Source organism: Salmo salar, chromosome ssa09 (assembly GCF_905237065.1).
Source record: "Salmo salar chromosome ssa09, Ssal_v3.1, whole genome shotgun sequence".
Classification (NCBI taxonomy): Eukaryota; Metazoa; Chordata; class Actinopteri; order Salmoniformes; family Salmonidae; genus Salmo; species Salmo salar.
Genome location: NC_059450.1, coordinates 886906 through 908208, shown reverse-complemented (window position 1 = coordinate 908208; position 21303 = coordinate 886906). Strand labels below are relative to the sequence as shown.

At 42.9% G+C, this 21303-nt stretch overlaps 1 pseudogene; it reads left to right on the top strand.

Moving 5' to 3' along the window:
• LOC106610627 (ena/VASP-like protein) overlaps positions 1-18747 on the top strand; it is a 66952-nt pseudogene extending 48205 nt beyond the window's left edge.
• The last annotated feature ends 2556 nt before the right edge of the window (positions 18748-21303 follow it).

Sequence of the window (21303 nt, the reverse complement as noted above, 5' to 3'; positions counted from 1 at the left end):
AGTACATGATGCCATATGTGTTATTTCATAGTTTTGATGTCTTCACTATTATTCTACAATGTAGAAAATTGTAAAAAAATAAAGACAAACCCTTGAATGAGTTGGTGTCCAAACTGACTGATACTCTGCGTGTGCGTGTGCGTGTGCGTGTGCGCGTGCATATATATCTCCTATCTATCTATATATATATCCACACACACACAATCATCCATTTTCATTTTCCATTATAGGAGGATCCCAAGCCAGGGCAGAACTCTACAGGTATACACACTCTTGCCTCCACCTTTTTCTGAGTCTAACCATTATGTTTTATTGGCTGTATAGAGCGATGTTGCTTTTTAAAGTGAGTCTCTTCTAATTGTGATCGTCTCTCCTTCTAGGTGCTGGGAAGAATCCATGGGACCGAGCAAACTCTGTAGACAAGTCTTCACTGGTATTAAGGTTAGTATCGTCATCTGTTTGATAGGGGCTCCCAAACCTTTTAAAAGATCTAGTGGCACAATGACAAGGGATACAGTGCCTAGTGAAAGTCTACACACCCCTTGCACCCCTTCACATTTTGCTGCCTTAACATGTTAACTAAAAATGGATTAAATTAGATTTTTTTTCCTACAGATCTACACAATCTACTTCACATTTTCAAAATGAAAGAAAGTTATACAAAATGTAAAAAAAAAAGATGTCTTGATTGCAGATGTCTTCACAACCCAGAGCTGATACTTCATGGAAGAACCTTTGTCAGACATTACAGCTGAGAATTATTTGGAATAAGATTCTACCAGCATTGCACAACATACAGTGCTTTCAGAAAGTATTCATACCCCTCGACTTATTCCACATTTTGTTGTTACAGCCTGAATTCAAAATGGATTAAAAAAAAACACAATACCCCATAATAACTAAGTAAAAAGATGTTGGTAATACATGGAAATGTATAGAAAATTAAATAGAAAAATGCATAATTTACATAAGTATTCACACCCCTGAGTCAATATATGTTAGAATCACCTTTTGACAGGCGCATGCGTGTACCGATAGGACAGTAGGTCTGTTTTGTACTGTCAACTGTGATTATATGAAGAAGCCAGACAATATAGTTTAAATTAAGCCTCTAAAGTCGATACATCAAGCAACCGTGAGAGAGTGAGTGGTCAGTTATATACAACAGCGAACCAATCTGTGGGTAAAGCAACGCTGTGACTCGAACCCAACAAGCCATGGCTTCCCTTAGAGGAAAAGACAAAGAACACCTTAGAGATGAAAATAACGACCAGCTAAAGGATATCCAGGAAAACACCAAAACAAACTAACTGTTACAATCTGTTGTTAAAAAAAAGGAGATTTTCACGACAGGAAAGTAGAGTCTATCGTGTCAGATATGCATATACAGGGCGGGTGCTTGGACGAACAGGACAACAAAATTGGCCTTCTTGAAACAAAGTAGCAAATTTTAGAAGAGGAACTGGACCAGCAAGAAAACAGAATGAGTGACATAACTCGCCAACTCATTGCAGCAATACTGCAACAATGGAAGAGGCAAGTGGAAGGGGAAGAAGGTAAGGAACTTGTCTGTTGACCCTACATTAAAGAACAAATTGGTTAAAGAAAATTGTGATAAATAAAATGAGTATACCAGTTTCATTTAAGGACAAATAAATTGACAGCTGCGCTATACAGGTTGCAAAATAGTTGGGAAGAGATTTTTGATGTGCCGATTCAATGGCACATGGTTTATGTATGAACTGATACACAAAACAACGCAGGATTAAAAACGTAGAGTTTTTACATTTACATTTACGTCATTTAGCAGACGCTCTTATCCAGAGCGACTTACAAATTGGTGCATTCACCTTATGATATCCAGTGGAACAACCACTTTACAATAGTACATCTTTTTTTGGGGGGGGGGGTTAGAAGGATTACTATATACTATCCCAGGCATTCCTTAAAGAGGTGGGGTTTCAGGTGTCTACGGAAGGTGGTGATTGACTCCGCTGTCCTGGCATCGTGAGGGAGCTTGTTCCACCATTGGGGTGCCAGAGCAGCGAACAGTTTTGACTGGGCTGAGCGTGAACTGTGCTTCCGCAGTGGTAGGGGGGCCAGCAGGCCAGAGGTGGATGAACGCAGTGCCCTTGTTTGGGTGTAGGGCCTGATCAGAGCCTGAAGGTATGGAGGTGCCGTTCCCTTCACAGCTCCGTAGGCAATCACCATGGTCTTGTAGCGGATGCGAGCTTCAACTGGAAGCCAGTGGAGTGTGCGGAGGAGCGGGGTGACGTGAAAGAACTTGGGAAGGTTGAACACCAGACGGGCTGCGGCGTTCTGGATGAGTTGTAGGGGTTTAATAGAACAGGCAGGGAGCCCCGCCAACAGGGAGATGCAGTAATCCAGACGGGAGATGACAAGTGCCTGGATTAGGACCTGCGCCGCTTCCTGTGTAAGGCAGGGTCGTACTCTGCGAATGTTGTATAGCATGAACCTACAGGATCGGGTCACCGCCTTGATGTTAGCGGAGAACAACAGGGTGTTGTCCAGGGTCATGCCGAGGCTCTTAGCACTCTGGGAGGAGGACACAATGGAGTTGTCCACCGTGATGGCGAGATCATGGAAAGGGCAGTCCTTCCCCGGGAGGAAGAGCAGCTCCATCTTGCCGAGGTTCAGCTTGAGGTGGTGATCCGTCATCCACACTGATATGTCTGCCAGACATGCAGAGATGCGATTCGCCACCTGGTTATCAGAAGGGGGAAAGGAGAAGATTAATTGTGTGTCGTCTGCGTAGCAATGATAGGAGAGACCATGTGAGGATATGACAGAGCCAAGTGACTTGGTGTATAGCGAGAATAGGAGAGGGCCTAGAACTGAGCCCTGGGGGACACCAGTGGTGAGAGCACGTGGTGCGGAGACGGATTCTCGCCACACCACCTGGTAGGAGCGACCTGTCAGGTAGGACGCAATCCAAGAGTGAGCCGCGCCGGAGATACACAACTCGGAGAGGGTGGAGAGGAGGATCTGATGGTTCACAGTATCAAAGGCAGCAGATAGGTCTAGAAGGATGAGAGCAGAGGAGAGAGAGTTAGCTTTAGCAGTGCGGAGAGCCTCCGTGACACAGAGAAGAGCAGTCTCAGTTGAATGACCAGCCTTGAAACCTGACTGATTTGGATCGAGAAGGTCATTCTGAGAGAGATAGCAGGAGAGCTGGCCAAGGACACCACGTTCAAGAGTTTTGGAGAGAAAAGAAAGAAGGGATACTGGTCTGTAGTTGTTGACATCGGAGGGATCGAGTGTTGATTTTTTGAGAAGGGGTGCAACTCTCGCTCTCTTGAAGACGGAAGGGACGTAGCCAGCGGTCAAGGATGAGTTGATGAGCGAGGTGAGGTAAGGGAGAAGGTCTCCGGAAATGGTCTGGAGAAGAGAGGAGGGGATAGGGTCAAGCGGGCAGGTTGTTGGGCGGCCGGCCGGCCGTCACAAGACACAAGATTTCATCTGGAGAGAGAGGGGAGAAAGAGGTCAAAGCATAGGGTAGGGCAATGTGAGCAGGACCAGCGGTGTCGTTTGACTTAACAAACGAGGATCGGATGTCGTCGACCTTCTTTTCGAAATGGTTGATGAAGTCATCCGCAGAGAGGGAGGAGGGGGGGGAGGAGGATTCAGGAGGGAGGAGAAGGTGGCAAAGAGCTTCCTAGGGTTAGAGGCAGATGCTTGGAAGTTAGTGGTAGAAAGTGGCTTTAGCAGCAGAAACAGAGGAGGAAAATGTAGAGAGGAGGGAGTGAAAAGATGCCAGGTCCGCAGGAAGGCTAGCTTTCCTCCATTTCCGCTCAGCTGCCCGGAGCCCTGTTCTGTGAGCTTGCAATGAGTCGTCAAGCCACGGAGCAGGAGGGGAGGACCGAGCCGGTCGGGAGGATAGGGGACATAGAGAGTCAAAGGATGCAGAAAGGGAGGAGAGGAGGGTTGAGGAGGCAGAATCAGGAGATTGGTTGGAGAAGGATTGAGCAGAGGGAAGAGATGATAGGATGGAAGAGGAGAGAGTAGCAGGAGAAAGAGAGCGAAGGTTGCGACGGCGCAATACCATCTGAGTAGGGGCAGAGTGAGTAGTGTTGGAGGAGAGCGAGAGGGAAAAGGATACAAGGTAGTGATCGGAGACTTGGAGGGGAGTTGCAGTGAGATTAGTAGAAGAACAGCATCTAGTGAAGATGAGGTCAAGCGTATTGCCTGCCTTGTGAGTAGGGGGTGAGAGGGTGAGGTCAAAAGAAGAGAGGAGTGGAAAGAAGGAGGCAGAGAGAAATGAGTCAAAGGTAGACGTAGGGAGGTTAAAGTCACCCAGAACTGTGAGGGGTGAGCCACCCTCAGGAAAGGAACTTATCAATGCGTCAAGCTCATTGATGAACTCTCCAAGTGAACCTGGAGGGCGACAAATGGTAAGGATGTTAAGCTTGAATGGGCTAGTGATTGTGACAGCATGGAATTCAAAGGAGGAGATAGACAGATGGGTCAGGGGAGAAAGAGAGAATGTCCACTTGGGAGAGATGAGGATTCCAGTGCCACCACCCCGCTGACCAGATGCTCTCGGGGTGTGCGAGAACACGTGGTCAGACGAGGAGAGAGCAGTAGGAGTAGCAGTGTTTTCTGTGGTAATCCATGTTTCCGTCAGCGCCAAGAAGTCGAGGGACTGGAGGGTAGCATAGGCTGAGATTAACTCTGCCTTGTTGGCCGCAGACCGGCAGTTCCAGAGGCTGCCGGAGACCTGGAACTCCACGTGGGTCGTGCGCTTGGACCACCAGGTTAGAGTGGCAGCGGGCCACGCGATGTGAAGCGTTTGTGTGGCCTGTGCAGAGAGGAGAGAACAGGGATAGACTGACACATAGTTGATAGGCTACAGGAGAGGCTACGCTAATGCAAAGGAGATTGGCATGAAAAATTAACTAAACAACTGGGGAAGCGAGAGAGCAGGGCCTCCCTCACTAACAATTCACTGAAACACTAAAACGCTAAAATATAACTTTTCTAGCTACCACTAGAAATTAAAATTTATGTAAACTACAGTGGTTCAATGTTTCCAGGAATAGGCTCAAACTTAGTTTATTCCGCTAGATAACTTGGTACAGTATTCTTCCGTGAAAACCCACCTAGTGCAACGTGTCCTATGACGCCGTAGCTAACTAGCTAACTAGCATGCTAGCATCCTATAACACACGGTTAGCACCAATACTTGGTAACAACAAGCTACCAATGGATCATTCGTTTCCGTGTCTAGTTCATAACGCAGAAGTAATTAAACATTGGCTAGCTAACACAGTCAGTCCTGCTAGCTACACAAGTGGACTACACATCTCGAATGTTCAGAAAGTTAAGCTAACGTTGCAAAAATCTTATTGACTAAAAATGATACAGCTAGCTGGTAGGGTTAGCTAGCTAGCAGTGGGCGCGTTGTTGACTATGTTAGAGAATGTAGCTGGCTAGCTAACCTCGATAGTTACTCTGTACTACGCCTTTATCTTGATACAAAGACAGCAGATACAACTATGTAGCTAGCTAACAATACACTAATCAAATCGTTCCAATGTAATGTAATGTAATGAAATGTAATATAAGTTGGCTAGCTAGCTGTGGTGTTATGGTGTTTACGCCGTTTCGAAAACGGCGCGAACGAACGAATACAGCTGGCTAGCTAACCTTGTTAGTTCTTAGGAGCTACACCTTTATCCTTGATACAAAGACAATTTAATTTATTATACACAATTCTTGCAGCCAATATAGAATGTTATGTATATGAGGGATACAACCATCCCAGCTGAGCAGATTTTGCTGTGAAGAGACAGACTCATTAGATCACTTGTTTTGGTACATACAGTACGTAGCTTGTTTTTGGTCGCAGGTTCAGGAATGGCTAAAGAATTGTAACATTTACCTGGAGCTAACTCTGCAAATGGCACTACTGGGCGACTTGAAAGGCCATAGTCAATTGATCAATAATATAATAATACTCTTAGTAAAAATGTTCATCTTTAATTTACAATCTGTAGAAACTATGAGAATAGAAAGATTCTGAACTTTTGTGACAGTACAGCACAGTTGAAAAATATATGGCAACTACAAATCAACACTGGATGGTTTTCAGAGATATATGGGACGGCTTGAGGGGAGCTGAAGCATAGGACTAAAAACAAATTAAAACAAAATTAAAAAGTTAACTAATGTAAAATGCATTGGATTAGTATAAGCTGTAAGTAGAAGCCTAAGTATTGTTGTCCATTAGTTTACTCCAATTAGTGGAGGAGTGGTAGGGTTAGGGGAAAATAATAACACAACAATATTTTAAAAATAAAACACAATAATGGAAATTATATATTATAAACTGGGTGGTTCGAGCCCTGAATGCTGATTGGCTGACAGCCGTGGTATATCAGACCGGGTATGACAAAACATTTATTTTTACTGTTCTTATCATTTTTGGTATCCAGTTTATAATAGGAATAAGGCACCTCGGGGTTTGTGGTATATGGCAATTATACCACGGCTAAGGGCTGTATCCAGGCACTCCGCATTGCGTTGTGCTTAAGAACAGCCCTTAGCCATGGTATATTGGCCATATACCACACCCCCTCATGCGTTATTGCTTAATTATATAATATGTATAAGCTGTAAGAAGAAGCCTAAGTATTGCTGTTTATTAGTTTACTCCAATTAGGGAAGTGTTGGTAGGCAGGGTTAGGGGAAAATAATACAGAAGAAAAAATAGTTAAAATTGTAGAAATACAATCTGCAATATTAAAGCTGATCTATGCCCCGAGGAGAGTAAGAAGCGCGAAAAAAAGTGATAAGCATACTAGGCTACATACAGTGATGCCTAAGACCAGCTTATCGTAAATTGAGACAATATTCTTTCCCCCTCCCCCCAGTAAAATCTGGACTCTATTGTCCACAAGTAACTGTTCTACTCTAGGAAGTAACTATAGAATTAGCAGATGCCAATAAGATACATGGACACTGAAAATACCAATATAAAAGAGGAAGTATAGCATGTACAGTGCCTTCGGAAAGTATTCACCACCCCTTGACTTTTTCCACATAGATTAAATGTAAAAAATCCTCAGCAATCTACACAAAACACCAGTCTCAATGTCAACAGTGAAGTGGCAAGGTAGTCTAAGGCACTGCGTTGCAGTGCTAGCTGTGCCGCTAGAGATTTTGGGTTAGAGTCCAGGCTCTGTAGGCTCTGTCGCAGCCGGCCGCGGCCGGGAGACCCATGGGGCGGCGCACAATTGGCCCAGCGTCATCCGGGTTAGGGGAGGGTTTGGCCGGCAGGCATGTCCTTGTCCCATCGCGCACCAGCGACTCCTGTGGCGGGCTGGGCGCAGTGCACGCTGACACGGTCGCCAGGTGTACAGTATTTCCTCTGACACATTGGTGCGGCTGGCTTCTGGGTTAAGTGGGCATTGTGTCAAGAAGCATGTCGGCTTGGTTGGGTTGTGTTTCAGAGGACGCCCAGCTCTCTACGTTCGCCTCTCCCGAGTCCGTACAGGAGTTGTCGCGATGAGACAAGTCTGTAACTACCAATTGGATACGATGAAATTGGTGAGGAAAAAGGGGTAGCAATTTTCTTATAATAATAATAATAATAATAATAATAATAATAATAATAATAATACAAATAAAAAAACTATGATAAACTGTGAAGAGGCGACTCCAGGGTGCTAGCCTTCTAGGCAGAGTTCCTCTGTCCAGTGTGTGTGTTCTTTTGCCCATCTTAATCTTTTATTTTTATTGGCCAGTCTGAGATATGGGATTTTTCTTTGCAACTGCCTAGAAGGCCAGCATCCCAGAGTCGCCTCTTCACTTTTTCATTATGGGGTATTGTGTGTAGATTGATGAGGGAAAAAAACGATTTAATTCATTTTAGGATAAGGCTGTAATGTAACAAAATGTGGAAAAAATCAAGGGGTCTGAATACTTTCCGAAGGCACTATAAGTCAATCATTTTCAATAATTGTTCTATGGATGTTTGTGTTTGTGGGTGAGAGCCCTAAAAAGGCATAGCGTCTCAAGTACAAAGACCTACTTTGCTTGGTTTTCAATTGTTTTTATGTCTGCTCAGCCCACATTCTTGCAAGGGTTACATTTAAAAAAAGGAGAAAAGGAATATTTAAAGAGGAGCTGAGTTGGAGAAGCCTATGCTGCCACCTACTGTAGTAACAGCAGAGGTGTAGGAATCCTGATATATAAGAATACATTGTTTTCCTTTATATCCCAGCACATGGACCAAGAATGTTTTCTAATGTTGAATTGTACTTTACATGGTTAAAAATACACCTTGATTTCATTGTCTGTCCCACCAGCGGCAAATACAGTGAGGGAAAAAAGTATTTGATCCCCTGCTGATTTTGTACTTTTGCCCACTGACAAAGAAATGATCGGTCTATAATTTTAATGGTAGGTTTATTTGAACAGTGAGAGACAGAATAACAAAAAAAATCCAGAAAAATGCATGTCAAAAATGTTATAAATTGATTACCATTTTAATGAGGGAAATAAGTATTTGACCCCCTCTCAATCAGAAAGATTTCTGGCTCCCAGGTGTCTTTTATACAGGTAACGAGCTGAGATTAGGAGCACACTCTTAAAGGGAGTGCTCCTAATCTCAGTTTGTTACCTGTATAAAAGACACCTGTCCACAGAAGCAATCAATCAATCAGATTCCAAACTCTCCTCCATGGCCAAGACCAAAGAGCTCTCCAAGGATGTCAGGGACAAGATTGTAGACCTACACAAGGCAGGAATGGGCTACAATACCATCGCCAAGCAGCTTGGTGAGAAGGTGACAACAGTTGGTGCGATTATTCGCAAATGGAAGAAACACAAAAGAACTGTCAATCTCCCTCGGCCTGGGGCTCCATGCAAGATCTCACCTCGTGGAGTTGCAATGATCATGAGAACGGTGAGGAATCAGCCCAGAACTACACGGGAGGATCTTGTCAATGATCTCAAGGCAGCTGGACCATAGTCACCAAGAAAACAATTGGTAACACACTACGCCGTGAAGGACTGAAATCCTGCAGCGCCCGCAAGGTCCCCCTGCTCAAGAAAGCACATATACATGCCCGTCTGAAGTTTGCCAATGAACATCTGAATGATTCAGAGGACAACTGGGTGAAAGTGTTGTGGTCAGATGAGACCAAAATGGAGCTCTTTGGCATCAACTCAACTCGCCGTGTTTGCAGGAGGAAGAATACCATCCCCACCGTCAAACATGGAGGTGGAAACATTATGATTTTGGAGTGTTTTTCTGCTAAGGGGACAGGACAACTTCACAGCATCAAAGGGACAATGGACAGGGCCATGTACCGTCAAATCTTGGGAGAGAACCTCCTTCCCTCTGCCAGGGCATTGAAAATGGGTCGTGGATGGGTATTCCAGCATGACAATGACCCAAAACACATGGCCAAGGCAACAAAGGAGTGGCTCAAGAAGAAGCACATTAAGGTCCTGGAGTGGTCTAGCCAGTCTCCAGACCTTAATCCCATTGAAAATCTGTGGAGGGAGCTGAAGGTTCGAGTTGCCAAACGTCAGCCTCGAAACCTTAATGACTTGGGGAAGATGTGCAAAGAGGAGTGGGACAAAATCCCTCCTGAGATGTGTGCAAACCTGGTGGCCAACTACAAGAAACGTCTGACCTCTGTGATTGCCAACAAGGGTCTTGCCACCAAGTACTAAGTCATGTTTTGCAGAGGGGTCAAATACTTATTTCCCTCATTAAAATGCAAATCATTTTATAACATTTTTGACATGCGTTTTTCTGGATTTTTTTGTTGTTATTCTGTCTCTCACTGTTCAAATAAACCTACCATTAAAATTATAGACTGATCATTTCTTTGTCAGTGGGCAAACGTACAAAATCAGCAGGGGATCAAATACTTTTTTCCCTCACTGTATGGTGTTTTTAGATTTCAAGCTATTAGATCAAATCCAGACAGGAACTGTTATTTTAGCAGGTGACCTAAATCATATATTGAATAAGATTGACAGGCGTAGTAATAAAAAAAAGGCACATTTAGCGAGCCTCTATAGAAGCTGAACATTTTCATGGACACCTGGAGATTACTATTTCTAACTACAAAACGCTATTCCTTTTTTCTCAAAGTAAGAAAAGCTATTCAAGATATGACTACATCTTTATTTAATCCGTTTAATCCAAGATGGCGTAGCAGTCAGGCGTCTTTGTCCTGTCGTGTCCCTTGTATTTATCTTTTTACATCTTTTTCTTCGCATATCTTTTAAAAATATTTTCCTAAACCTCAACTTCAAATTACTCTCCTGCAACCTGCCTCACCCAATGTAGCGTGGATCTGTTTTTTTTCTTCTAAAGTATTTCTATTTCCTTCGGATCTGGAATCCCTCAACTGAAGCTAGCCAGCTAACTGCCTACCAGCTATCAGTCAGCAAACCATTGCTAGCGGTCATCAGCTAACCTTTAGCTCGGAAAGCTCTCGCCAGTTCGAACAACGTGACTCAAACCAGAACATATATATTTTTTCTCCATATCCCCGGATTCCCACCGCAAACTCTGAACATTTTCATCTGGATCTTCGCAACTAGCTAACCACAATCCCGGGTGACTACTCCTGGCTAGCGTTTCCATCCCGGAGCAGCACCAATTAGCCTGAAGCTAGCCCGGCCAGGGATCCTGTGCTACCACCAAAGCCCACTCCTGGGCAACAATATCCTATACCCTTCTACTGCCGGTACGGGGCACGGAACACCGCCGATCCTCTACGACTGGAATACCGACACAATCTGCCTGAGGATTCCAACAGGCCCCTCAGGCGCGACGTCCGCTGAAGGCCCATTCTGCTAACCGTGACCTGCTAGCTACCTAAAGCTACTTGGAACCCTACTAATTCCACGGCTGGTCTACCACCATCGTTTCGACACCACCGCACGAAGAGGCAAAAACAGACTTACCCCCATCGCGACGTCCCCCAAAGGCTAACTGCTAGCTTGCTTGCCCCGGTCTGCTAACTGCAGTCTTGCCTGCCCCGGTCTGCTATCTGCTAGCCCCGGTCTGCTAACTGCTTGCTTGCTAACCCGGTCTGCTAACTGCTAGCTTGTCAGCCCCGGTCTGCTAACTGCTAGCTTGTTTAGCCCCGGCCTACTAACTATTAGCTTGTTAGCAACGGCCTGCTAACTGTCTGAATCGCTGTGTCCCCAGACAGCCCAACCACTCACTGGACCCATATGTTCACTTGGCTATGCATGCCTCTCTCTAATATCAATATGCCTCGTCCATTACTGGCCTGGTTAGTGATTACTGTCTTATTTCACTGTAGAGCCTCTAGCCCTGCTCAATATGCCTTAACCAACCATTTAGTTCCACCTCCTACATATGCGATGACATCACTTGGTTTAAACGTCTCTAGAGACTATATCTCTCTCATCATTACTCAATGCCTAGGTTTACCTCCAATGTACTCACATCCTACCTTACCTTTGTCTGTACACTATGCCTTGAATCTATGCTATCGTGCCCAGAAACCTGCTCCTTTTACTCTCTGTTCCGAACGTGCTAGAACGGCCAGTTCTTATGGCCTTTAACCGTAGCCTTATCCTACTTCTCCTCTGTTCCTCTGGTGATGTAGAGGTTAATCCAGGTCCTGCAGTGCCTAGCTCCACTTCCACTCCCCAGGTGCTCTCATTTGTTGACTTCTGTAACCGTAAAAGCCTTGGTTTCATGCATGTTAACATTAGAAGTCTACTCCCTAAGTTTCTTTTACTCACTGCTTTAGCACACTCTGCCAACTCGGATGTCTTAGCCGTGTCTGAATCCTGGCTTAGGAACACCACCAAAAACCCTTTATTGAGTAGGGTATTGGAGGCTATTTTGTAAATGACATCGCCGAAGTCGAGCACAGGTAGGATGGTCAGTTGTACGAGGGTATGTTTGGCAGCATGAGTGAAGGATGCTTTGTTGCGAAATAGGAAGCCAATTCTAGATTTAACTTTGGATTGGAGATGTTTGATGTGAGTCTGGAAGGAGAGTTTACAGTCTAACCAGACACCTAGGTATTTGTAGTTGTCCACACATTCTAAGTCAGAACCGTCCAGAGTAGTGATGCTGGACGGGCGGGCAGGTGCAGGCAGCGATCGGTTGAAGAGCATGCATTTAGTTTTACTTGTATTTAAGAGCAGTTGTAGGCCACGGAAGGAGAGTTGTATGGCATTGAAGCTCATCTGGAGGGTTGTTAACACAGTGTCCAAAGAAGGGCCAGAAGTATACAGAATGGTGTCGTCTGCATAGAGGTGGATCAGAGACTCACCAGCAGCAAGAGCGACATCATTGATGTATACAGAGAAGAGAGTCGGCCCGAGAATTGAACCACCTGGCACCCCCATAGAGACTGCCAGAGGTCCGGACAACAGGCCCTCCGATTTGACACTATCAGAGAAGTAGTTGGTGAACCAGGCGAGGCAATCATTTGAGAAACCAAGGCTGTCGAGTCTGCCAATAAGAATCTGGTGATTGACAAAGTCGAAAGCCTTGGCCAGGTCGATGAATACGGCTGCACAGTAATGTCTCTTATCGATGGCGGTTATGATGTCGTTTAGATCCTTGAGTGTGGCTGAGGTGCACCCATGACCAGCTCGGTAACCAGATTGCATAGCGGAGAAGGTATGGTGGGATTCGAAATGGTCGGTAATCTGTTTGTTAACTTGGCTTTCGAATACCTTAGAAAAACAGGGTAGGATAGATATAGGTCTGTAGCAGTTTGGGTCTAGAGTGTCACCCCCTTTGAAGAGGGGGATGACCACAGCAGCTTTCCAATCTTTGGGAATCTCAGACGATACGAAAGAGAGGCAGATCATGTTAGAAAGAGAGGGTCCAGATTGTCTAGCCCGGCGGATTTGTCGGGGTCCAGATTTTGCAGCTCTTTCAGAACATCAGCTATCTGGATTTGGGTGAAGGAGAAATGGTGGGGGCTTTGGCGGGTTGCTGTGGAGGGTGCCGGGCAGTTGACCGGGGTAGGGGTGGCAAGCAGGGCCATCCGTAGAGAAATGCTTATTGAAATTCTGAATTATAGTGGATTTATTGGTGGTAACAGTGTTTCCTAGCCTCAGAGCAGTGGGCAGCTGGGAGGAGGTGCTCTTATTCTCCATGGACTTTACAGTGTCCCAGAACTTTTTGGAGTTAGTACAACAGGATGCAAATTTCTGTTTGAAAAAGCTAGCCTTAGCTTTCCTAACTGCCTGTGTATATTTGTTCCTAACTTCCCTGAAAAGTTGCATATCACGGGGGCTATTCAATGCTAATGCAGATCACCACAGGATGTTTTTGTGCTGGTCAAGGGCAGACAGGTCTGGAGTGAACCAAGGACTATATCTATTCCTAGTTCAACATTTTTTTGCATGGGGCATGCTTATTTAAGATGATGAGGAAGGCACTTTTAAAGAATAGCCAGGCATCATCTACTGACAGGATGAGGTCAATGTCATTCCAGGATACCCCGGCCAGGTCGATTAGAAAGGCTTGCTCGCAGAAGTGTTTTAGGGAGCGTTTGACAGTGATGAGGGGTGGTCGTTTGGTCGCAGACCCATTACGCATGCAGGCAATGAGGCTGTGATCGCTGAGATCTTGATTGAAAACAGCAGAGGTGTATTTGGAGGGCAAGTTAGTTAGGATGACATTTATGAGGGTGCCCGTGTTTACAGATTTTGGCGTTGTACCTGGTCGGTTCATTGATCATTTGTGTGAGAGTGAGGGCATCAAGCTTAGATTGTAACAACAAATATATAAAGAACTTTATTCCATTACTGAATAATATCAAAACAGATCTAATCAAATGGAATGATCTTCCTATAAATCTTACATGTAGAATAAACCTCTTCAGCAGAGCATGGCTCCTAAAGTTTCTGTATCTATTTTCAGTAATACCAATTACCCCACCGAAGATATTCTTTAAAAAAGTATACTCTGTCAAAAATACTTTTATATAGGCAATAAAGTCTGAGGGTGGTTTTAACTTTCCAGACTTGGAATTGTATCAATTCACTAGTTAAATGCACTAAAGAGGAACCATGGGTAAATATTGAAGATGCGCATGCTCATCCTCATACATTTTTTACGAGTCTATTTTCAAAGGATAAAGCTAAGAACATTAGCAACTTCATAGTTAAGAACACTGTAACAATATGGAAGAAAATAAAATGTATTTCTACAAGAACCAATATCACTCCTTAAAAACACAACGCTATGGAACAATCATTGGGTAGCTTTTCAGAATTCACTGATACATTGGTCCACATGGAAAACTAAAGGCATATTAACCGTAAATGACATGGTAACAGGAAATAAATGTATTTCCATGACAGAATTAAAAAGCAATTTTGGACTAACCAATGTAGATATTTTCAAATACAGTACATGCAACTTAAAAGTTACATATCACAAAATTTCATTTTGAAATCTTTTTGACATCAGAGCAACCTTGAGAAAATATTTTTTGAGTCAGAAAATGATGTTCATATGATAAGTAAGATATAGAATACCATGCAGAGAGCAAAGCATATCCAACTGAAAATCACTTAGAAAAAAATATATAAACTATTGTAACCAAGCCTTAAAAAGAACTGATGTTGGCACAAGATGGAGTGAATGTTGGAGCATATCTAACGAAATTACAGTTAACAAAAATGTATGCTAAATCCTGTATAAACTAATGTATATAATTTATTATACAAGCGACAACATTCACAAATTCTACAGCACAACGGCAGAGTCATGTCTTAAGGGTAAAATGAACATGATTCAATAATCCATGCTTTCTGGGAAAGTCTAAAAGTTATGAACGGAGCTAGAAAGTTGGCTGTCAGAAGTATTGCAATGTAAACTTACTTCTAATCTGTCCGTCTGCATATTTCAAGACATGGCATATGGGGGTGTAGTTAAATACCCAATGGGCTGGACAATTCTCTTCTCATCTTGAATTTTCTTAAATAAAAAACGTGGAAATCAATCAATCCGCCCATTATTAACACAATGGAAAAATCTAATAATGTATTATTGAAATGTGGCAAACAATAATGGGGGATACCTAGTAGGTTGTACAACTGAAATGTGTTTTCTGCATTTAACCTGGTTGGGTTAACAATGGCTGCCAGAGATGTTTCCACCAAGTATTAACTCTGGAGTGTGAAGACATATGCAATCAAGACATCTTATATTTTTAATTTGTTAATAAATTTGGTAAATGTTCTCTAACTTTCTTTTACTTTGAAAAATGTGGAATACGTTGTGTAGATCTGTAAGGGGGAAACATATTGAATCCCTTTTTAGATTTAATTTTAAGGCAGTAAAATGTGAAGACTTGCGTAGACTTTCTCTAGGCACTGCATATCTTATTTGATATGTTATATTGTTACTTTATTATTTTGCCTATTTAGTGTTGTAGATTACACTGTAATAAAAGCACTATATACAAATGAAATGTAAAATTATTATTTTTTATATGTGGGATTTTACTGATAAGTGTGGATTTGCTCATCTGAGGCATAGTAACTGTTTAGCCTGGTTCTGGATCTGTGATATCTGTATAGCCAACTCCTATGGCAGTTGTTGGCTATACAGCAAAACAGATCTGGGACCAGGCTATAACTTAAGTAAATAAGGGGATTTATTGAGAGGTTCATATTACATTGCATTATGTTCTCTTAGATGAGGAGATATGCACTTAGCAGCCAGTTTATTTGGTACACCCACTAGTACTGGATCAGACCCCCCTTTGCCTCCAGAACAGACGGAATTATTTGGGACATGGAAACGTTGCTCAATTGGTATCAAGGGACCTTACGTGTGCCAGGAAAATATTCCCCAGGCCATTACACCACCGCCACCAGCCTGTACCGTTGACACCAGGCAGGATGGGGCCATGGACTCATGCTTCTTACACCAAATCCATCAGCATGATGCAACAGGAACCAGGATTCGTCGTACCAGGCTATGTTTTTCCACTCCTCAATTGTCAAGTGTTGATGACTGCATGCCCACTGGAGCAGCAGCTCCTTATTTTTAGCTGAAAGGAGTGGAATCCGGTGTGGTCATCTGCTGCAATAGCCCCACCATGACAAGGATCGACGAGTTGTGCGTTCCGAGATGCTGTTCTGCACACCACTGTTGCACTGTGCCGTTATTTGCCATTTGTGGCCCGCCTATTAGCTTGCACGATTCTTGCCTTCGACCTCCCATCAACAAGCTGTTTTCGCCCACAGGACTGCCACTGACTGGATTTTTTTGTTTGTCGCACCGTCCTCAGTAAACCCAAGACACTGAAATATATTCTCAGTATTTTCAATGGGAAACAAGAACCATGGGAGTGTTTGCTTAATGCATTGATGAAGCTTGTGATGATAATATACAGTATTAGTCAAAAGTTTTTATTATAGTCCCACTAAATTATAGTCCCACTAAGCGCAAACCAGATGGGATGGCGTATGGCTTCAGAATGCTACGGTAGCCATGCTGGTTAAGTGTGCCTTGAATTCTAAATAAATCACTGACAGTGTCACCAGCAAAGCACCCTCACACCACCTCCTCCATGCTTCACGGTGGGAACCACACATGCGGACATCATCTGTTCACCTCCTCAGCGTCTCACAAAGACACGGAGGTTGGGACCAAAAATCTCAAATTTGGACTCATAAGACCAAAGGACTGATTTCAACCAGTCTAATGTTCATTGCTCGTGTTTCTTGGCCCAAGCAAGTCTCTTCTTCTTATAGGTCTCTTTTAGTAGTGGTTTCTTTGCATCAATTCGACCATGAAGGCCTGATTCATGCAGTCTCCTCTGAACAGTTGATGTTGAGATGTGTCTGTTACTTGAACTCTGTGAAGTATTTTTTTGGGCTGCAATTGCTGAGGCTGGTAACTCTAATGAACTTAGCAGAGCAGAGCTAACTCTGGGTCTTCCTTTCCTGTGGCGGTCCTCATGAGAGCCAGTTTCATCATAGCGTATGATGGTTTTTGCGACTGCACTTAAAGAAACTTTTCAAATTCTTGAAATGTTCCCGATTGACTGACCTTCATGTCTTAAAGTAATGATGGACTGTCGTTTCTCTTTGCTTATTTGAGCTGTTCTTGCCATAATAAGGACTTGGTATTTTACCAAATAGGGCTATCTTCTGTATAGCACCCCTACCTTGTCACAACACAACTGATTGGCTCAAACACATTAAGAAGGAAAGAAATTCCACTACTTAACTTTTAACAAGGCACACCTGTTAATTGAAATGCATTCCAGGTGACTACCTCATGAAGCTGGCTGAGATATAGCCAAGAGTGTGCAAAGCTGTCATCAAGGCAAAGGGTGGCTACTTTGAAGAATCTGAAATATAAAATATATTTTGATTTGTTTAACACTTTTTTTGGTTACCACATAATTCCATATGTGTTATTACATAGTTTTGATGTCTTCACTATTATTCCACAATGTAGAAAATATTAAAAATATATTAAAACCCTTGAATGAGTAGGTGTGTCCAAACTTTTGAATGGTACTGTACATGGCCCGACAATTTGGATTTATCGCCTTAATAAACAGTGAATGGATTGCTGCCTTACATTGCTAACACCACTATGCTATATCAATATAAGATACTGTACCTTCATCTAATAATCAAGGATGAATGTTGCTTGTCACCTGTCATTAGCTGTAGAAAATGTCTGCTTTAATGTACTGTATAGGTTTTAATTTACTATGAAATATTTAGCGATAATTTCCAATCATCCCTGTGGTTGGTTGTTTTGCAGGGTGCGACCAGTGGGCAGTGAAGGAGACATAGACTTTGACAGGATGAAGCAGGTAGAAATCTCATTTCAAAACTGTAATACATATTGGATGGATCAGTATGGCATTCTTCAATCGTTAATGGAATAAAAGTATTGTGAGAGAAGCAGAAAATGTAAACTGTATTTTTTATCCCCACAGGAAATCTTGGAGGAAGTTGTACGTGAATTGCAGAAGGTGAAAGATGAGATCATTAATGGTAGGTGATACAGAGTGTTTATGCATGTTGTTGAAAAGGCTTGCCAGCATCAGTGAGCAATTTACCTGCAAACTGACTAAGGTCCTTCCTATTCATGTTCTATACACTTTCTGTAGTCCAATTCAGTTTTTCCATTATGGCGAACAAAGGTATCCTAATTAATTATGTCCTAAGATGATGCTAGGCATACAGTTCACCTATTTACTTCTTCATAGTAAACCCCATTCCTTTTGAAATAGATGAAGGTTCAGTGATAAGGCTGTCCTCCAGTACCCATTCTCTACAGAACACACACGCACACGTGATTTTCTCAATTTTGTGTTCTCTTTCAGCCATTAGACAAGAAATTGGTCGAATCCATACATCATAATATCTGGACAGAGGGACGTGCTGGAAGTATGAAGGATAAGATGTGCTCTGAAGAAATGTTCTCTCAACGTTTCTGTGATGCTATGAAACATTGCTGTGACGCTGCAGAAAGGTTGAGCCAACATATTGAGTCTGCTGTGCAGAACAGAGGGATGAAAAAAGTGAGAATGAAAAGGAGAATGAGCAAGATAAAATAATGGTTAAATGAACAAAGGATGTACGGACGGAAGGATGGACGGACGCTTGCACCGTTTTCCATTTTTTCCTCTCCGTGCATTTACAGACTCAGTTCAGTTTGCAGTTTTCTGCTCTGACTGTTCTAAGTCTTACAAAATAAAATATTTTTGTTTTCTACGTTTGTACTGTTTTATTATTTTAAAAAACAGTTATTCTTTTATTATTTGTAATATTATATATAGAGACAGACAAAACTGTTGTTCTACATTGGCGGGTCCTGGAGGAAACTTGCACACCATTTACATCAGCCTTTTATATTTTATATGATTTACTTTATCCTTGGGTGTTTGACAAGCACATATGGCACATACTGTGCTTTAGTCACCTGACCTCAGCAGTTTTTAAAAAGCTTTTTGTCTATTTACCAGTAACAGGGCAGTGTTCATTAGGCACCAAACAGAAGACAACTGACTGAACCAGGGAGGGACTACCTGGACATGTCCAATAAGAAACACACATTTTTGTTGTCCGTTGCTAAAGGTTTTAATTTGGGGATCATTCACAAAAAAAGTATCCAAAACTGTAAATTCACCATCTAAGTTTTCCCAATATAGATCAAATTATCCATAGGCTATGAAACCTAAAGTAACTATACAGTATGTGTATATGATTTGTTCCTGTGTTTTAACCTTGCATGAATCTGATCTTCATACATTTTTTAATTGGGTTTAAAAAAAAGTGGTATGTTTACAATGGTGGTTTGTTTTTGTGAATGTCCTCCTTGCTATTTAAGGTTGAACTTGAATTTGATATGTGAAAATAGAGCCAGTTGCTCTTGCAAAATGAAAATAATACATACATCAGTGCAAAAATGATATTTTGATGATAGAAAAACGCTTATTTGAGGAAAATATTTGATTGAATACCGGTTGTGACATTATATTAACTTTGACTAAGTTCTGGATAAAATGTCAAAACTGAAAGTAAATTAATTTAATCAAAACAATAGACCTGTCTACAGTATAGAGTGGTGTGTTTGATTTATAAATCGTTAACACACTGAGGCCTAGATTCAATCAAATCAAGCGTTAACCGGCGAGAGCCGACACACGCATAGCTGATGTTTTGGCAGTGTCGGAGGTGGAACTGCGTTGGAGCTGACAAATCGGTAAGCAGCTGCTGTTGATCATTGTCACAAAGCCACACTCATGCTAGAAGTTCAGAACGAGAAAGTGTAGGCTATATAGAAATAATGATGCAAAATTCTATTAAATATTGACAAATTCTATAAACCTAATCGAGGTGTAGATTACATCTCACATTCCAGTGTTCGAACTTCTAAACAAGGCTGCATGGAATTTATCTTAATGCAACTCCATGTAGCCAATGGCAATGTCTGCTTTAGGAATAATGCTCGGAGCCGCTTGTGGATTTGACAGCTCTAACGCAGTTCCACCTAGAACACCGCCAATGCAATCGCTATGCGAATGTCGGCTAAAGCGGATCTGATTGAATAGAGCCCTGAATGTACAACTAGTACTTACAGTGTAGGCAATACAAAACTTGACTGATATAGAAGTTATGTGATTTTATTATGAAAACAGTTAGTTCTCGTAAAGAAATATCAGTTACATAGTTCTGGCATTACACATGTATATGCACACACAGAATCAAGTGTGCTGTGGTAGGGAGTCATAGAACTCTGTTGCTATCTTCTTCACCTACCACAGATAACAATTAGTTAGAGGGTGCTCTGTCAGCATGAGGAGCCAACATAAGATTTTCTGACTCACTGCAACATGTTACTTCATTATTTGATGTTGATACATATTCCTAGGTAACATAACATGAAATATTACTAGGGCGTGTCATTTACAAGGAGAATACTGTGCACAAAATCATCTTTGCAAAAACTGCCAAAACTAACTGAGGTGCACACATTTTATGAAGACAAATAAAACACCCGCGACAGTTGACTTTGGAGTTCATGTTTGTAGAGGTTAAGTGTCAAATTATTATATTTGTCATTGTAACGACCGGACATCGTGGGTGTGGAGTCAGGCGCAGGAGGCAGAAAAATGTTTGGTACAATACTTCTTTAATAAGTACCACAAAAGAGAATATGCCCAAAACAACAGGGCGTAACAAAACCCAAAGTCCAAAACACGATCCACTACACAAACACAGTAAAACTGAACGTAACAAGCCCACACACAGAACAGGTGGGGAGACGGGCTTAAATAACACCACTAATTACCTAATGAACACAGGTGCAACTAATAAAGACATAACCAACAGAAAAAGGAAAAGGGGATCGGTGGCAGCTAGTAGGCCGGTGACAACGACCGCCGAGCGCCACCCGAACAGGGAGAGGAACCACCCTCGGTAGGAGTCGTGACAGTACTCCCCCCCCCCCCAGCGCGCTGACACCGGCCTTGGGGTCGACCCGGAGGGCGAGGCGCAGGGCGATCCGGATGGAGGCGATGGAAATCCTCTAACAGTGATGGATCCAGTATGTCCCCCACCGGCACCCAACACCTCTCCTCCGGACCGTACCCCTCCCAGTCCACGAGGTACTGCATGCCCCTCACCCGGCGTCTCAAGTCCAGAATGGTGCGTACTGTATACGCTGGGGACCCCTCGATGTCCAGAGGGGGCGGAGGGACCTCCAGCACCTCACCTTCTTGTAGGGGACCAGCTACCACCGGCCTGAGGAGAGACATATGAAACGAG